The sequence below is a fragment of the Cervus elaphus genome, chromosome 27, assembly GCF_910594005.1.
Source record: "Cervus elaphus chromosome 27, mCerEla1.1, whole genome shotgun sequence".
In the NCBI taxonomy this organism is placed as follows: domain Eukaryota; kingdom Metazoa; phylum Chordata; class Mammalia; order Artiodactyla; family Cervidae; genus Cervus; species Cervus elaphus.
The window spans coordinates 36,838,006-36,856,217 of NC_057841.1; the positions used below are offsets into that span (position 1 = coordinate 36,838,006).

General features: G+C 35.9%; 1 protein-coding gene across 1 annotated transcript in view; it reads right to left on the bottom strand.

Annotated features, from left to right (window-relative positions):
* RBBP8 (RB binding protein 8, endonuclease) overlaps positions 1–17,789 on the bottom strand; it is an 80,135-nt gene extending 62,346 nt beyond the window's left edge. Inside the window, exon 1 of the mRNA XM_043889299.1 lies at positions 17,660–17,789. The gene's annotated coding sequence lies outside the window, so the exon portion shown is untranslated. The remainder of the gene's footprint in view (positions 1–17,659) is intronic.
* Between the last annotated feature and the right edge of the window lie 423 nt (positions 17,790–18,212).

The following is an 18,212-nucleotide window of genomic DNA, read 5'->3' on the forward strand; positions in this document are numbered from 1 at the left end:
CTGGTGGTTCCGAGAGAAAGAGGCTGATGTCCCCTGGTTTACCCAGAAAGCCAATAGAGCCCTGTTCTTAGGGCTCGCGCTGCTGCACGTAGGCACCAGGCGCCCTCTCGAGTGGGTGAAGGCACAGTGCGCCTTCTCGAGAGGGTCTTAGAAGCCCAGGCAAGAAAGTGAGCTCAGCGGGCTTCCGCGCTCCAAGGAATTAGCCAGAAATAGAGAGAGAGAGAAGGAATAGAAAGAAAGACACGGGGACCAAAGCTCTGATGGAGCAAAGGTGTTTTAATCAACATGGCGTGGGCATATATACTGTAGTAATTCTCAGCAAAGATAAAGGTTAAAATTCCAGACTTACAAAACATAGGATGATCCCTATCAAAGAGAGAGAGTTGCAAACAATCATCTTTTACCATTTGGCTCATAAAAAGGAAGTGGGTACTTATCACTGTAATGAGAAATCCCTGGATTCCTCAGCCCTGGGAAAGGCGTGCCTCTCCTCTTAATTCCTGAATATTCCGGAATCAATAAGGGCCAGAGGGTTCCTGACAGATCCAAAACAGCACACTGGAAGCCTCTTGTTAAATGCTTCCTGACAATATAGGGCACCAGTTAATCTCTAAGGTAGCCTTTATACAGCTCCTTCTGTTTCCTTTGCTGTCTTCCAGACCTTCAGTTTTCCTCAAGCCTCTACAGAGTACTCACTCTCAGCTAACACCTTCACCTCCTGATTAAACAAGACAGTTAGACTCTACAAGTGTGATCTTCCTGAACTTTCCTTTTCCTTTCTCAACTCTGAATTAGGCAATACCATTTTGCAGTGAAATTGCAACCCTAATCCAATTGCTTCTCATCACCTTGTCTGTATCCACCCTGGGCCTGTCCACCATCATCTCAAGCATTTTCTGAAGCAGTACATGCTCAGTTGCTAAGTCATGTCTGACTCTACAACCCCCAAGGACTATAGCCTGTCAGGTTCCTCTGTCCATGGGCTATCTTAGGCAAGAATACTGGAGTGGGTTGCCATGCCCTTCTCCAGGGGATCTTCCTGACCCAGGGATTGAACCCACCTGTATGGCCTTCCTTTGAAAAAAAAAAAAAAATCAACTATCTTTCTACTTACACTGTTTTCCCTTTACAGTGTATTCAGCAGCAGCAGTCAGAATGATCCTTTGAAACCTAAGTCAGAACATGACACTCCCCTGCTTAAAACATTCCAAGGTCTTTCCATCACTTTAGAATAATAGCAACTCCCTTTCTAAGGAATCAGGACAGGTCAATTACTGTATTCTACTGATACTATCTTCTAAATAGAGTTCTGAACTAGTGCTTTCCTTTCCATCCTCACTCTTATTGCCCAGCTTGAGCTCTGATATTTCTTACCTAGACCATGCTTCCAATCTTGCTCCTAAATGTAGTTTCCACACAGCTGCCAGAGAACCCAACCATTGTTTCTGATCTTGGTACTCCCTTGCTTAAAACCCTTCAGAAACTCCCCATTACCTAAAGATTAAAATTCAATCCCTGGGAACTTCCCTGGTGGTCCAGTGGCTAAGACTCCTTGCTCATAGTGCAGGGGGCCTGGGTTCAATCCCTGGTCAGGGAAATAGATCCCACGTGCTTCAATAAGACTTGAAGATCTTAAATGCAGCAACTAAGACCCAGCACAACCAAATAAATAAATAATAAATATTAAAAAAATAAAATTGACCATTTAAAAAAATGTCCAAAAAGTCCTTCTTAACCTTGCACCTCTAACCACACGTCATCCCTTCCCTCTAAAACAGGTTGATGTTGTTCAGTTGCTAAGTTGTGTCTGACTCTGTATGACCCCATGGACTGCAGCACACCAGGCTTCCTTGTTCTTCACCATCTCCCAGTGTTTGCTCAAATTTGCGTCCATTGAGTCGGTGATGCCATTCAGTCAAGGAGGCTGCTTATATTCCTCCTTCCAGCTCCTTGCTATTTCTTTGTCTTGGCTCATATAACCCTCTTCTCTTGAAATGACCTCCACCCAGATACTTTATATTTCTTTGTAGCCTTTAAGACTTAGCTCTGGCAGGGCAGCTTCCGGGAGACTACCTTAAGATCTCTCATCACTGCTCCTTCCTACCCTCTTGCTTAAATATCCCTCCTCATTCTCCCATACTCCTCTGTGTATGTATCTTTGTCACTGCATTTAATGCCATTATACTGTAATTATTTCTACAGCTTTTACCCAACTAGACTGCAAGGGGTTCCGTGATAGCAGAGACTGTGCTTTCTTTGTTCTTCTCAGTATTCCGAGTTCTTACCAGAGTCTTGTGTGTGTGTGCTTAGTCGCTCAGTTATGTCCCTTTGTGACCCCAGGGACTGTAGCCTGCCAGGCTCCTCTGTCTGTGGGGATTCTCCAGGCAAGAATACAAGAGTTGGTTGCCATGAACTCTTCCAGGGAATCTTCCCAACCCAAGGATCAGATCCACGTCTTCCACGTTGCAGTTGGATTCTTTACTGTCTGAGCCACCAGAGAAGCCCATGAATGCTGTAGCGGATAGCCTATCCCTTCTCCAGTCTTAGCACAGCATTATCTAATAAAGCCACATATATGATTTAAAATTTTCTAGTAGCCGCATTTAGAAAGGTAAAATACAGCAGGTGAGATTAACTTAATATATTTTGTTTAACCTAGTTTGTCTAAAATATTATTTCAGCATGTAATCCATGTACAAATTTATGAATGAGACCTTTTACGTTAATTTTATTCATTAATTTGAGTCTTCAAAACCTGATGTGTCTTTTACTGTTAGAGGACATTTAATTTGGGCTAGCCACATTCCAAGTGCTCAAAGACACATGTGGCTAGTGGCTGCCATATTGGACAGCCCAAGACTATCATGTATAATGAACAGATGAGGTTCCATGGTTTACCTGAAGAATCAGGATGGAGCTGATTCATAGTCTAAGGCTATTTCTGCTCTTTGTCCTGGCCATGTCCCATCTCTTCTCCTACTCTATACATCATGTTCTCCTCCCCTCCCAGCACTGAAGCCTGTATCCCCAGGCAAAAAATTTAGTGATTAAACCCATTTTGATTGTTTACAATAAAGTCCGGCACTTCTAAAATGAACACACAATACTAGGGGTGAGTTGTATCTCTAGAGTCAGAACTATTTTAAGAACAAAACAAAGGAGATAATAAGACAGAGAGAGATAAAAATAATGAGGTTAAGTATAATGACAGAGAGAAGAGGGGAGAAAAGTATTAACATAATAGAAAATTGTGTTAACTGTCAAAATTTATGTCAACCTAAATGAACACTTGATTTAATTTTTAAAAAGTTGTTTACAGTAATTATTAAGTGTTGTTTGGGAGTAGGGGTATACATCAATTAGTGATCTTGCCCCAAGTGCCAAAATGTTTTATGATTTGAGTGGATGGTGCCAAGATTCCAGTTAGGTTGAGCAGTTTTATAATTGTTTTAAAGATATAGTTAACATTCATGGAGGATGTCAGTATCACAGTTTTTATTTTGATAGTCTTAGGTGGTCATTAAAGTGCTTATAACAGACATTAAAGATTATACATTGCTTTCTAATTAGAAAAATTAGCTTCATTAGTCTAGCCAACTTCCAAATTTATTTTGATAAAGAAGCTTTATTTATTTTGATTATCACTATGGCTACATAGAGCATCTTCATTTCCCATTATAAGCTATTAAAGTTGTTTGTGTTTTTAAGTACTTAGCTACTTCATTTCACATCAGCAATGGGCAAAGTTTTATTAGATACATAATTTTCCCAATTTCAGAACTATCTCTTTATACTTGATAGTCTTATACAGTATACTGTGTGCTTGCCTGTTGGCATAGGTTTAAATGATGGTTGGCTGATCAAGAATGTTAATGATCTGGTATTGCAAAGTGACTTATTGTCAATGGAAAGGAGTGTCTTTTTCTTCCAGATCATCTGTTTCTATATAGTGGCTGCTTGGGCAATATTTTATATCTCTGCATGCAGATTTATAAAGCCCAGAAATTTTGTTGGATAGGCCTTAGACCCTTTTTGTAACACTGACATTTGTAAGAACCTTAGAGCTCAACTGCTACAGAGATGATAAAAGAATTTAAGAGTGATCACTAAGACTGTGGGGTGATCTGTAGAGAAAGGATTGTATTTTTGGAATCTTGAGAAACTAACATTTCAATTCAGCAGATGTCATTCTATACAACATTGTCCTGTGTGTGTGTGTGTGTGTGTGTATATGTATATATATGTATAATGTATACACATATATATACATATATTTATGAAGTTTATGATGATAAAAATACAAATTTTTATATATATATATAATGTGTATATATGTATAATGCTACCATGAAGGCAGCTGTGGGAACAATATTTATTTACAGTAATGTAAGTGGAAAATAATATGAACTGTAGGAACAAATCACTGACACTTGGAGTCTATTAATTAAAGCATTCCTTGATAGGTTCACAAGAGCAAGCACATTTAATAGTCATTGCTTTGTCCACTTAAAAATATAATGATTCACATTTCAAATAATGATTTTTCCATCAGTAAACTGGTGAATTTATTCACTGAGGGCAAATAGTTGTGACTTTTAATGTATTCATGCCTCACAAATTACACATATGTCTTCAAACACACTGGCTGACCGCCCCCCTCCCATATTTTCTCTATTCTAACTATGTTTGAGAAAAACAGACTTTTTAAAAAATAATGACTTTTTCCTTTTCCTAATCCATGTTAGGTTAAGGAAGCTTTGAATGTTACCATTCCAAAAATGTTTTATGTTCAAAATTCAGCTCTTAGAGACCTTCAGTTTTAGCCAATAGCTTTCAATTTTACTTAAGTTATTAAATTATGTTTTAATTCCCTTCTCACCCTTTAGGACAATTTGTTTTTGCAGGCTATTTAGGATAGATAGAATTCCTCTTCCCAAATCTAGTACACTTCTTGTATACAATGCTCATATGCCTGGCTTACCATCAATAGTTCTGGTTAATGTCTATTCTTCTGGCTTAGCTATTAACAGGGCTCCCATTTACTCTAAAAAATATCCTGGTTTGAGTGATAAGTCAAATGGTCAGAAGGTTTAGGGAATTAAAAATATAGCATAATAAAAAAGGGAAGATTCAAATGACCCTTTGTTGGCAGAAATATTTCCTTCTCAATTATATGCAGATCTATCTAAATTTATTTTAAAGAATATTGTGATATAGATAATATAAGCCATAAAAGAACCGCACTTTTTGATTTATTGATAGTACTTTGAAATTCCCATTAGTGGAGAAGTGGTTTATTTAATTCTGTTAGAAAATGGATTTAAGAAAAGTTTATGATGATAAAAATACAAAGTACTGTTCCTACTTATCTTCTCTTTTGAACCTAAAAATAATTATGTCATAAAGGTGTAACAGGTGCAGTTTTCATCTTTTCAGAGAAGTTGATAAATGAGGTGGTGTGACTAGCACTGTATGTACAAACTGGTAGATAAGTTGACCCAAGACTCCAAACCGAGTTTTCTGGACATGAGTCCTGTATCTATGATCTTTTCAGTACACTGTGCTATTTTTGAATAATAGACTCTATATGAAGCTTATTCTGTGCTTTTCTTTTTTTAATGTAGAAAATATTTTTGAGAAAATAACCAAATAAAGTTTCTGAAAAGTTATTCAGAAATTATTATTACCTAAATGCTAATTTACAGTTCCAGTGCATTTTTCTATTTACTTCAGAAAGATTTACATTATACGAGTTTACTAAAAGGACTTTTAAATTTAGTAGCAATTTAAGTCTCATTGAGAAAAGGAAAATAAACTGGGTTCTCTTGGTCAGGGTTGGAGTGAAGCACTTTCATCTCAGTTTTTAAACTGTTTTGCAAAAACAATCTTATTTCTTGGTAACTATGGCACATGTGCTCTTTCACTTGGCTTACAATAGATGTGGACATTTGAAAGAGGAATATAAATTGATTTCTAATGGAATTAGTGAAAGTGTTTATTCTAGCTTTCCTAACTAGATTTTTCATGTAGTAAGATTTTTCAATCTATTTGAAAACTAAATAGATTGAAGGGCCTTGAATTATGTTGTAACCTCAGAAGGGACCAGAGTAGGAAGTGCCCCAAAAAGCTGTAGCCTTGTTCTACAGTCATTGATGGCATATGGCCATATTCCCAGCCTGTGATACTGTGTGAGTCCTGAGCTGAGAAGTGACCAGGATTTATGCTCTGGCCCTGCCTTGGGTTATTTGTATGTTTCCTAGTCAAGTCTTACTTCCTCCACTGGAAAATGAGAATACTCATCCTTACTGTGTCCAAAAGGGTTGTTGTAAAAATGACATATTATTTGTGAAACTTCTTAGAGAACACATCACAGAAGTTTGAAGCAGCTTGCCTATTGGGAACAGAGTGGTAGAAGGCTTTCTAGGCAGAAGGCATGTGCAAATGTTCTGCTGTGGGAAATTGCTGTGAGTTCTGGAAACTGTAAATGTAATGTATTTATGTGGGCTTCCCAGATGACGCTAGTGGTAAAGAACTTGCCATCCAATGCCAGAGATATGAGGGACACAGGTTTGATCCCTGGGCTGGGAAGATACCCTGGAGGAAGGTATGGCAACCCACTCCAGTATTCTTGCCTGGAGAATCCCCCATGGACAGAGGAGCCTGGTGGGCTAAGACCATAGGGTCACAAAGAGTCGGACACGACTGAAGCAACTTAGCATGCATGCATGCGATGTATTCGTGTAGGTTGATAGTGGGAAATCAGCAGCAGCTTCACCTAATTTTTTGAATAAATTATAATTTTTAATTTTAATCTTCTTTAAAGCAAGTAATTTAACCTATCTGTGCCTCAGTTGTTTATCAGTGATATGAAGATAATAATATCTACCTTGGATATTTCACAGGATTGTTAAGGACTGAATGGTTCTATGTGTTGTGCTGTGCTTCAGTGATGTCCAACTCTTGAAGACCCCATGGACGATAGCCTGCCAGGCTCCTCTATCCATGGGGATTCTCTAGGCAAGAATACTGGAGTGGGTTGCCATGCCCTCCTCCAAGGGATTTTCCCAATCCAGGAATCAAAGCCAGGTCTGCCACATTGCAGGCAGACTCGTTTGTTTTTTTTTAAATTTTTTTATTTTCTTCTTTTTTCTTTGGGTTCTTTATCTTACTTTATTTTTTATTTTTTTCCATTTATTTTTGTTAGTTGGAGGCTAATTACTTTACAGTATTGTAGTGGTTTTTGTCATACATTGACATGAATCAGCCATGGATTTACATGTGTTCCCCATCCCGATCCCCCCTCCCACCTCCCTCTCTACCCGATCCCTCTGGGTCTTCTCAGTGCACCAGGCCCGAGCACTTGTCTCATGCATCCAACCTGAGCTGGTGATCTGTTTCACCCTAGATAATATATATGTTTCAATGCTGTTCTCTCTGAACATCCCACCCTCGCCTTCTCCCACAGAGTCCAAAAGTCTGTTCTGTACATCTGTGTCTCTTTTTCTGTTTTGCATATAGGGTTATCGTTACCATCTTTCTAAATTCCATATATATGTGTTAGTATACTGTATTGGTCTTTATCTTTCTGGCTTACTTCACTGTATAATGGGCTCCAGTTTCATCCATCTCATTAGAACATTCATCTCATTAGACCATGATTCAAATGAATTCTTTTTAATGGCTGAGTAATATTCCATGGTGTGTATGTACCATAGCTTCCTTATCCATTCGTCTGCTGATGGGCATCTAGGTTGCTTCCATGTCCTGGCTACTATAAACAATGCTGCAATGAACATTGGGGTGCACGTGTCTCTTTCAGATCTGGTTTCCTCAGTGTGTATGCCCAGAAGTGGGATTGCTGGGTCATATGGCAGTTCTATTTCCAGTTTTTTAAGAAATCTCCACACTGTTCTCCATAGTGGCTGTACTAGTTTGCATTCCCACCAACAGTGTAAGAGGGTTCCCTTTTCTCCACACCCTCTCCAGCATTTATTGCTTGTAGACTTTTGGATAGCAGCCATCCTGACTGGCGTGTAATGGTACCTCATTGTGGTTTTGATTTGCATTTCTCTGATAATGAGTGATGTTGAGCATCTTTTCATGTGTTTGTTAGCCATCTGTATGTCTTCTTTGGAGAAATGTCTGTTTAGTTCTTTGGCCCATTTTTTTGATGGGTCATTTATTTTTCTGGAATTGAGCTGCAGGAGTTGCGTGTATGTTTTTGAGATTAATCCTTTGTCTGTTTCTTCATTTGCTATTATTTTCTCCCATTCTGAGGGCTGTCTTTTCACCTTGCTTATAGTTTCCTTTGTTGTGTAAAAGCTTTTAAGTTTCATTAGGTCCCATTTGTTTATTTTTGCTTTTATTTCCAATATTCTGGGAGGTGGGTCATAGAGGCTCCTGCTGTGATTTATGTCAGAGAGTGTTTTGCCTATATTTTCCTCTAGGAGTTTTATAGTTTCTGGTTTTACATTTAGATCTTTAATCCATTTTTAATTTATTTTTGTGTATGGTGTTAGAGAGTGTTCTAGTTTCATTCTTTTACACGTGGTTGACCAGTTTTCCCAGCACCACTTGTTAAAGAGGTTGTATTTTTTCCATTGTACATCCTTGCCTCCTTTGTTGAACATAAGGTGTCCATAGGTTCATGGATTTATCTCTGGGCTTTCTATTCTGTTCCATTGATCTATATTTCTGTCTTTGTGTGCAGGCAGACTCTTTACTGACTGAGCCATCAGGGAAGCCTGAATGGTTATATATATGTATTCAAATAGTATAAGAAGCTGTTAATAGAGAAATGCAAATCAAAACCACAATGAGGTACCATTACACACCAGTCAGAATGGCTGCTATCCAAAAGTCTACAAGCAATAAATGCTGGAGAGGGTGTGGAGAAAAGGGAACCCTCTTACACTGTTGGTGGGAATGCAATCTAATACAGCCACTATGGAGAACAGTGTGGAGATTTCTTAAAAAACTGGAAATAGAACTGCCATATGACCCAGCAATCCCACTTCTGGGCATACACACTGAGGAAACCAGATCTGAAAGAGACACGTGCACCCCAATGTTCATCACAGCACTGTTTATAATAGCCAGGACATGGAAGCAACCTAGATGCCCATCAGCAGATGAATGGATAAGGAAGCTATGGTACATATACACTATGGAATATTACTCAGCCATTAAAAAGAATTCATTTGAGTCAATTCTAATGAGATGGATGAAACTGGAGCCCATTATACAGAGTGAAGTAAGCCAGAAAGATAAAGACCAATACAGTATACTAACACATATATATGGAATTTAGAAAGATGGTAACGATAACCCTATATGCAAAACAGAAAAAGAGACACAGATGTACAGAACAGGCTTTTAGACTTTGTGGGAGAAGGTGAGGGTGGGATGTTCAGAGAGAACTGCATTGAAACAAGTACACTATCTAGGGTGAAACAGATCACCAGTCCAGGTTGGATGCATGAGACAAGTGCTTGGGGCTGGTACACTGGGAAGACCCAGAGGGATGTGATGGAGAGGGAGGTGGAAGGGGGGATCGGGATGGGGAACACATGTAAATCCATGGCTGATTCATGTCAATGTATGACAAAAACCACTACAATATTGTAAAGTAATTAGCCTCCAACTAATAAAAATAAATGGAAAAAAAGATGCTAATAATAAATAAATTTAAGAGCTGTAGATAATCAAAAAGATGTTTCCAGTTGCTAATGTTATGTAATTGTAGTGAAATTGTTGAATTGGTATGCAAATTTTGAGAGATTTATAACTATAGAAGGGATTAAATAATAATTTGTTAAGTGGTATTACATATCTTACTTGATTCAAATGATTAAGTTTAAATAAGTCAGATAGTTAAATAGTCAGGTAGTTATTATATTATTATTTCTGTTATATTTTAAGTGTTGAAGTGTTAGTCACTCCGTCGTGACTGACTCTTTGAGACCACATGGACTGTAGCCCACCAGACTCCTCTGTCCATGGAATTCTCCAGGCAAGAATACTGAAGTGAGTGGCCATTTCCTTCTCTACGGAGTTTTTAACAACTGCCCAACTGCAGAATTGTAAGGAAAGGGGAAACTAATTTATTCATTTATTTCAGAATTTGGTTGTTGTAAGGAATCATTTATTTAACAGAGATTTATGATCTATTCAGCTTCTTGGGAAAGGGAACATTGGTATCAAGTTGATTGTGACCTGAGCTAATTTAGTGAAGATCTGAGTATGTTTGATAACTCCTTTTGAAAATAGTATCTGCTATTATTGGACTTTGTTCAGCAGTTTATGTTTCCACTTTTTCTTATTTCAATGCCTTCTTCAGTCTAGTTTCCCTTTTTCAATTCATTAGCTAATTTAACCACTTTCTAAGAAAGAGTTATTTTTTAAAATTCAGACAATTATTCTATTCTGACATAATTCAAATTAAATGGAAAGAGGATATGATTTTAATCAGATTTCTTTTTCAATTGTACCTATTTCTTCCCCATTTTCTCTAAGCTAAGTTTCTATCATTATGCAGACAGATATGGTATTTACTCAATTAGAGTACATAACTGGCTATTTAGTTTTCTATTTTTAATCAACTTGATTAGAGCCTTCATCTAACATATTCTTCAGAGCCATGCTCCAGGATCACATTAAATGTTATAATGAATTAGTTCTTGTAACCAGACCCTATTGGAAATAGTCCAAGACAAACTTGTAGTATTCAAAATTCTGTGTTTTACTATAGTGATAAGTGTTATTTGAGGATGCAAGGTAGTCAGTCTGTTTTTGCTTACAGTTTTACCAATGTAGACTTAAACAGTAAAGTCCTCAGATCAATGCTGGACATAAAAGTATTTATAAAGTACATACTAATTGTTCATTCTGTGACTGTTTGGCTCTTTAAAAACTGGCAGCCAAATTCAGGAAATGAAATGTAGTTTATTAGAAAATACCTTTCTCACAGAAGATCAAGTTTCCGTGCATCTCAGGTTTTGTGGGAATGGATCGAATACATCAGACAAAAATAGGCTAAAGTTCCTCACTTTCCATTTGAAATTGCTATACTCATTTCTCAAACAATCCATTTTAGTTGTACAGTGTATTAGTTAAGCATATATTGTTAAACTAACGAAAAAATAGTTTTACCATGTTTATTCTGTAATGTATCTGGACTCCTCTTGGGCCCAGGTCGCTCCAGTCATTGCAGTGCCCACAAGTTTCCTGTCGGGTAAAACCTGACAGCCCTCATCTGACTTCTGGTTTTAACATTTAGTATTAACATGTGGTTTGTTGTGGTACCAAAGGAACTGCTGAGAATTTAATTTATACTAATGTTTTTAATTAACACCTACTGGTGGAACTAGAATGACATGTCATTCATCTTAACAAGTAAAACTGTGGGAAAAGAGGTTGGTATTGTTGTGCTGAAATGGACTGAACAGCTTTTCTTGCTGAATGGCCTATTGCCAGTTTCCAGGTACAGGGTTCAGGTTCCTGGCCAATAGTCAGGTTCCAGAGGTTGGTTCTATATTATAGTTAAAAGACCGTATACTTGTTCCTGAGCAACATTTATCTCTTTTAACTTTCATTAAACGAGTGCTTGGACAGTGACTAGAGCAGAAGATAAGGGCTCACTGAACTTCTATGTAGATGGGTATTTACCATTCAGTGCTTATTTGGGGGGCTTCCCGGTGGTGCAGTTGTAAAGAATCCACCTGCCATTGCAGAAGATGCAAGAGATGGAAGTTCAATCTTTAGGTGAAAGAAATGGAGAAAGAAATGGTAACCCACTCTGTTATTCTTGCCTGGGAAATCCCATGGACAGAGGAGCCTGATGGGCTACAGTCCGTGGGGTTGCAAAGAGTTGGACATGATTGAGGACTGAGCATACATGCACACTTATTACAATATATGATTGAAAATTGATCACAATATTAATATTTTCAAAAGTGCAAATAATCCTTATATCTCAGAGTGCATTTCATCTACTTTCAGTTAGGAGACCTCCCAGTGTAGACCTGTATGAATGGTCCTTGACTTAAGATAATTTGACTTTATTTTTTGACTTTACAATGGTGTGAAAGCCATATGCATTCAGTATAAACCATAATTTTAATTCTGAATTTTGATCTTTTCCTGGGCTAGCAATATGCAGCATGATGTTGTCTCATGATGCTGGGCAGCTGCCTTGAGCCGCAGCTCCCATTCAACCATGTAATCATGAGGGTTAACAGTCGGTGGCCTTAAACCATTCCATATCCAGACCAACATTTCTGTTTTTCTCTTTCAGTACAGTATTCAATAAATTATTTAAGATATTCAACACTATTATAAAGTAGGCTTTGTGTTAGATGACTTTGCACACCTGTAGGCTATTTTAAGTATTCTGTGCATATGCAAGGTAGACTAGGCTAAGCAATGGTGTGTAGTAGGTTAAGTGTATTAAATGCATTCAAAAATTTTTTTAAAAAATTATTTTCTGGCCACAGCATGTAGCATGAGGGGATCTTTGTTCCCCAACCAGGAATTGAACTTGTGTAGTGGAAGCAGAGTCTCAACCACTGGACTGCCAGGGAAGTCCGTAAACGCATTTTTGACTTGTGATATTTTCAGTTTACAGTGGATTCATGGAGACTTAAGTTGACAAATCATTATAAGTTGAGGAAAATCTATATATGGTAAATGTAAATTTTTTCCTCATCACAGAACTCTGTAATATTGCTCTATGTCCATGAATATTATACTGCAAGCCACAGAAAGTTATCAATCATTATTTCTTAATGTTATTGAAAGTTATCAAAACCTTATTTCTTAATGTTTCCAGATTCATTTCTTCATTTCAAGAAATTCATTCGGTTTAAAATATTCTCATTTTGGAAGTGTTTCTCACTCCTCATTTAAATCATTGTAGAGACAGACGCAGACCTTCAAGGGAATAGACTTAGGAGATAGTACTTTGAAAAAAAATTTTCCATGTAAGTTGTATTTCCACTTTGTCAATAATACATAATTTCTAAGTTAATAGTTTTCTGATTATTTTTAAAACTATATGTCTTTAACATAATGAGCTACACCATTCTCTAATTCCCAGTTAGTTTTTGATGCATAGCAAGTTTGGTTGTTAGTCCTGTATTATTCAGATTAACTATTTATAGAGAAACATTTAAAAATTACATGTGTGCTTTTCAATTGTTTATAGAAATATCCACTTTGAATGTATGAAAATTAAATGGAAATTAAATGCTAATTTAATGAATAGTCATATAAGGTTTAATTGCTTATGGATGTAATAGTTTTAGTAAGAATGTATAGTTAGTGGGCAAATTGGTGAAGTGCTTTTTTTGTTTTTAGGTATACACATGAGCTTTTCAGTTTAATGCATTTGCCATGGATATAAATTTGAATTATATTTTTCCCATAAAACTTATTTGTATAGCAGTTAAACATCTTTCAGGAAGTTAAAATTGATTGCAAAGGCCCAGTAAGATGAGTTTGTGTTATAAAGTGGATCTGTTTGTTGATTTAATATCAAGTCATAATCTCTTTCCTGTTCCTTCTTCACACATTGGAAGATGTGTGACCCAACTTCCATTAGATAAGATTTTAAAATGTTTTATCATACTATTCTGAACTCCTTTCTGACTAATGAGATGAGATATCTCATTAGTGAACTTTGTTCATTGGCTCCATTTCCTAATGAGTTTATCAATCTGTGGCTAATTTAGTATTATTTTTAGAACATGTTGAATCCTAGTGTAGCTTACTTCTTACATCCAATTTTGGACTCACTCTTCCTATCATTATCTACTATCAAGGGAATGCAATATAATTTCATATTAACCTACAGTAAATGAACTCATCAGAGAATCTTTGGAGGAAAAAAACATACGCTCTAGCCCTAAAGAAATAGTTCAGTCAGCAGTAGAAAGCACAATCCTTAGAGCACATGGAAACCCTTGGCCAACTAATCTGATGCGAAATGATATATGTAAATAGATGTGAAATGCCTTTGAAGAGCAGACACTAGGAACGAGTAAGGCATAATTTGCACTATCTTCGTCACATCTTTGTCACCATCTTTGTTTCCTTTGGTAGAGATGACTGAATTTTTAAAAATTATCCAAGCCTTTTAATCACATTGGTATGTTGCTCTCAAAATACATTTAACAAAGGTATCTTTGAAATGATTCTTTAATTGGGTTCAATTATATGGGTTTCTAATCTTTTTAATTTAACAAGATTAAAATATTAAATCTTAATGCTTTCCAAGATGGCTGATTAAATTTTATCTCTGACAAAAAAATGTATATTCTAAGTTAAAGCTTTGACTTCTCTTACTCAAGCTATTTGTTGAAATTTATTATGTATTCTATTAAAAAGGTAGGAAGAATATTGACTGCTATACCTACTATGTTCTAGAAACTCTCCTAGGTATTTATATACAATATCTCATTTGATTCTTCCAACTACTCTTAGAGAATGATTTCCATTTATTTCCTTCATTTACAGATGGAGAAAAGAGAACTCAGCATTAAATAATTCCCAAGGGTAAACTAGTTTGTAGTAGAGTGAATATTCAAATCCATCTCAGTTTGGCTCAAAAACCCATATGTTTTTCAATATACTACCTTTTCTCTTGAGTATAAAGATAAGAAACAAATTATTTTCTAGAGTCCACTTGGACTGAACTAAATTTACCAAATTTAGAAATATCCTCCTGGTAAGATTTTACTTGTGAAAAGATAAAGAGCTTAGGAGAATTAACTTTTAGCTTGAAGAATGAGAATTGAAAAATTTACAGCCTTTTTTTCTCAAGCTTTCTGTTGTCCTATTACCTTGGAATTCCTCAAGTTAAAAACAACTTAAAGCATTTTTGAGTGCTTGTGTACAAAGCACTGTATTAAGATATCACCCTTTATATAACAGGTTCTATCCCCTCTAAGATGGGTTTTGAGTCCTGTAATCCTGGGCTTCATCTACTTTTTGAAATGTTTTTGTCACTTCTAATCAAATTTTAGAAGTACAATCTTCTTGACAAATTCTAAACTGTATCCATGTAAGAGTGACTAAAATAATACAAAAATACATACATACTAAACACACATACTAAGAAAATAAACAGTTGAGACAGTATAAAGTAAGAGTAAGTTAAAAAATGACAGCAGTATCCACAAATAATCTGGATAAAGATGGAGTAATGTGAGGTACTCATCAGTTTGATACAACATTCTGTGATGGTCTTATGAGATTAGGGTTTGAAGAGGTAGTCATCTTCCTTACCAAAGGCAATCCCATAAATTTGGCCACTATACCAAAAAAAGTTAAGGGGCAATAATTATATAGATTAAAATACAAAAGCAAAGAGTTTCTTGGTTCAGCAGATACTCCTTAACATAACTTATACAATTTTACCTTTTTACGAATCTTTCAGAACACAGAGTAGATTTTATGTAGTACTCAGAAGAATCAGTGTAGAGTGGTGAAAAAATATTAGTCTGGGCTGGTATCAGGAAGCTGGGGTGGTCTAGTACCACCTCTATCCTTAGACTATGTGATTCAGCTACATTTGGGGGCTTTTCATTCAACTAAAAAGTGAATTCATCAGTCATTCTTAAAGAGTCCTTCTAGCTCAGAAATGTCATGATTCTAAGGGCTTTTGATAGGAAACCCATGAATACATTCAGGAAAGAAGGAGGTTATAGGTGTTAAGAAAGCTAGCATGGTTGACAAAAAGAGTCATTGTGTGAAACTGTGTGGCCAGCAATAAAGATAAAGGAATGCATCCCCAGCTAGACTTAAAGAGTAAAAAGGTTATTAAATGACTAGAACAGTTTTTGACCTAGGCCCTCAGATAATGCAGGGCTATATAAAATATATATGCATACACAGACTCTTAATTTGATTGATAAATCTGTATATGCTTAATTTTAATCAAAATATCAAAATGTATCAATATTTTAAAGGAATCAATTTAAAGAAAATACATAAAAGTCATATTTAATAAGAAATCATATATTTGAAACTAAAAATTCCATTAAGTGAAAACTGCAGACTCCCTCTCCAAAATGTAGCATTAGACTTGAAATTTTACCCACAAATTTTATATGAAATATATATCTAGTTCCTAAATAGCTTTCCTCAAAACCATAAGCATAAAAAATGCCTAGTAAATAAGCTGGAATCCCAAATTAAGTTTATCTTTAAAGAATAAGCTCTGTATTATAAATATAGTAAGATTTAAAAATTTTAAGTTACTAGGTATAATATATTTACCAGAAACAGTGTAAGTATACACTATTGACATATATCTATATTTAGCCTGAAAACTAATTTAAAAGAGAAAAATTCAATCAACTGAAATTTTTGATCCATATTTTCTTCAAAAATTGTCATACTACAGTTTATGCTGAATAAAATTAATTTTTTGCTTTGCTGAATCAGCACATTCCTTTTGCAGATTCAACATTACATAGCTTTTTATAAATTCAGCTGAATATCAGAAGCTTTATGCAGAATTGCCTTGGAGTAGGCAAGCATCTAAAAGGTTTCCCTGCAAAAACTGAATCTCATCTGAACATTTACTCACTTAAAAAAAAAATCTTTATTATCATTCTGAAGAAACTCTTACAGCCTTTGAATTTGAAAATAATGACAAAGACTCTAAAGGGACAATGAAAAGAATGCATCAGTCTTGCTCAGTTCAAGGTGAGTCATATAATGATCTGCAGATAGTCTTTGAGAGAAAAGTATTTAGTATAAATCTATGTTTAAAAGTAATTTTTAATTCCACGATAAAGTTCATATGTGAGCTGTTATATTAAATTGCCCAGAAGATGTGTGCATTCAGTTCAATCTAATACTAATAACTAAGGAGTAGGTTGGTATGCCAACATAAATCTAAAGGGTTTGGTAACTTTCATTTTAAATGACACAAATTACTAAAATAAATTAATTGGATCAATGAAAAAGAGAGGTAAAATAATTATTTTAAAATATAAACTAAAAGGAGATCCAAATATTCTTTAACCTAAAAAGGTTTTCAGACCTAATAGGCATGATAAAACCTGTCTTCATTCCTTTCTATTCAGCTCAGCAAGTGCTTTTGAGCTCCAATAGTTAATCAGTTACCAGATTCCACAATCTTTGTTTTTCGCACTCCTCACTTCTTGCTGTGAATTGTTCTGTTAATGTGCTGAGGATCACCAAGAAGAATAGCACTGTTGTTGTTTTTTTTTTTAATGCCTTAAAAAGGCAATTATTATTTTATCCACAATTAGATTTGCCATATAAAATGTTACCATATAGCAACAGCCTGTAAAACATAATAGTATATTATCAAAGGAGTAGATGGCTTAAGATGAATCATTAATTAATAGATGAAATATATTTAGCAAAATTATTCAACCCAGCTTTCTTAATGACCATAACCATGCATGACTTACCAAAAAAGTATAGAAAAGTATATTATATGCCAAGTAACCTTTATCCAAACAAATCAATGAAAATATATGTATGCAAGTACTATGAAACAATATTTAAGCAAATTTATATAAAAGGTATTACCATGTTAAAAAGATATCATCTAAAACTTAATTTCTTAACCTTCTAAAAGTGCATAGAAAATTGAGAAAGATAAAAAAATATATTAACTTACCCTTCAATTTATTTAGAAAACTTCTGCTCTTGGTCAAAAGCAGGTGTTTCACTGCGGACTTTCCCTGAAGCTATGAACTTACACAGTAATCAGTGGGAGACACCTCCCTGGACCATGCTAGAGTTTGCTAGACACCACTGCTGTGTGGAAGAGTTGTGCTGCATCTAAGCTATATAAGGTGTGCAGTGGATAACCTAATATGCCTTTCATTTAACTGGCTGGGCAGGTTTCTACCGTCTGTGGAACATGGAATCAAACCAGAATATGTTGGCACAACAGGCCAGTCAGACCGGTTCTTCTGTAGATCCAGAACCCGTCCAACCAGTCTCCATCAAAGGCTAGCCCAACAAGCTGCAGCCCAACAAGCTCAGCTCTGCTAAGCTTGTACAGGTGAGTTATCCCCACCTCCCGTCAACTCCCAACATACTGCTCAGAATGTTGTAGCCTGCAGCAAAATAATTCAGAGTTCCAGTGGGAGGGGAAGATCTGTGTCAGGTACAGCAAGAGTCCATTGTTACAAACCTCTCATTGTAGATAACTTGAGTATATCTCA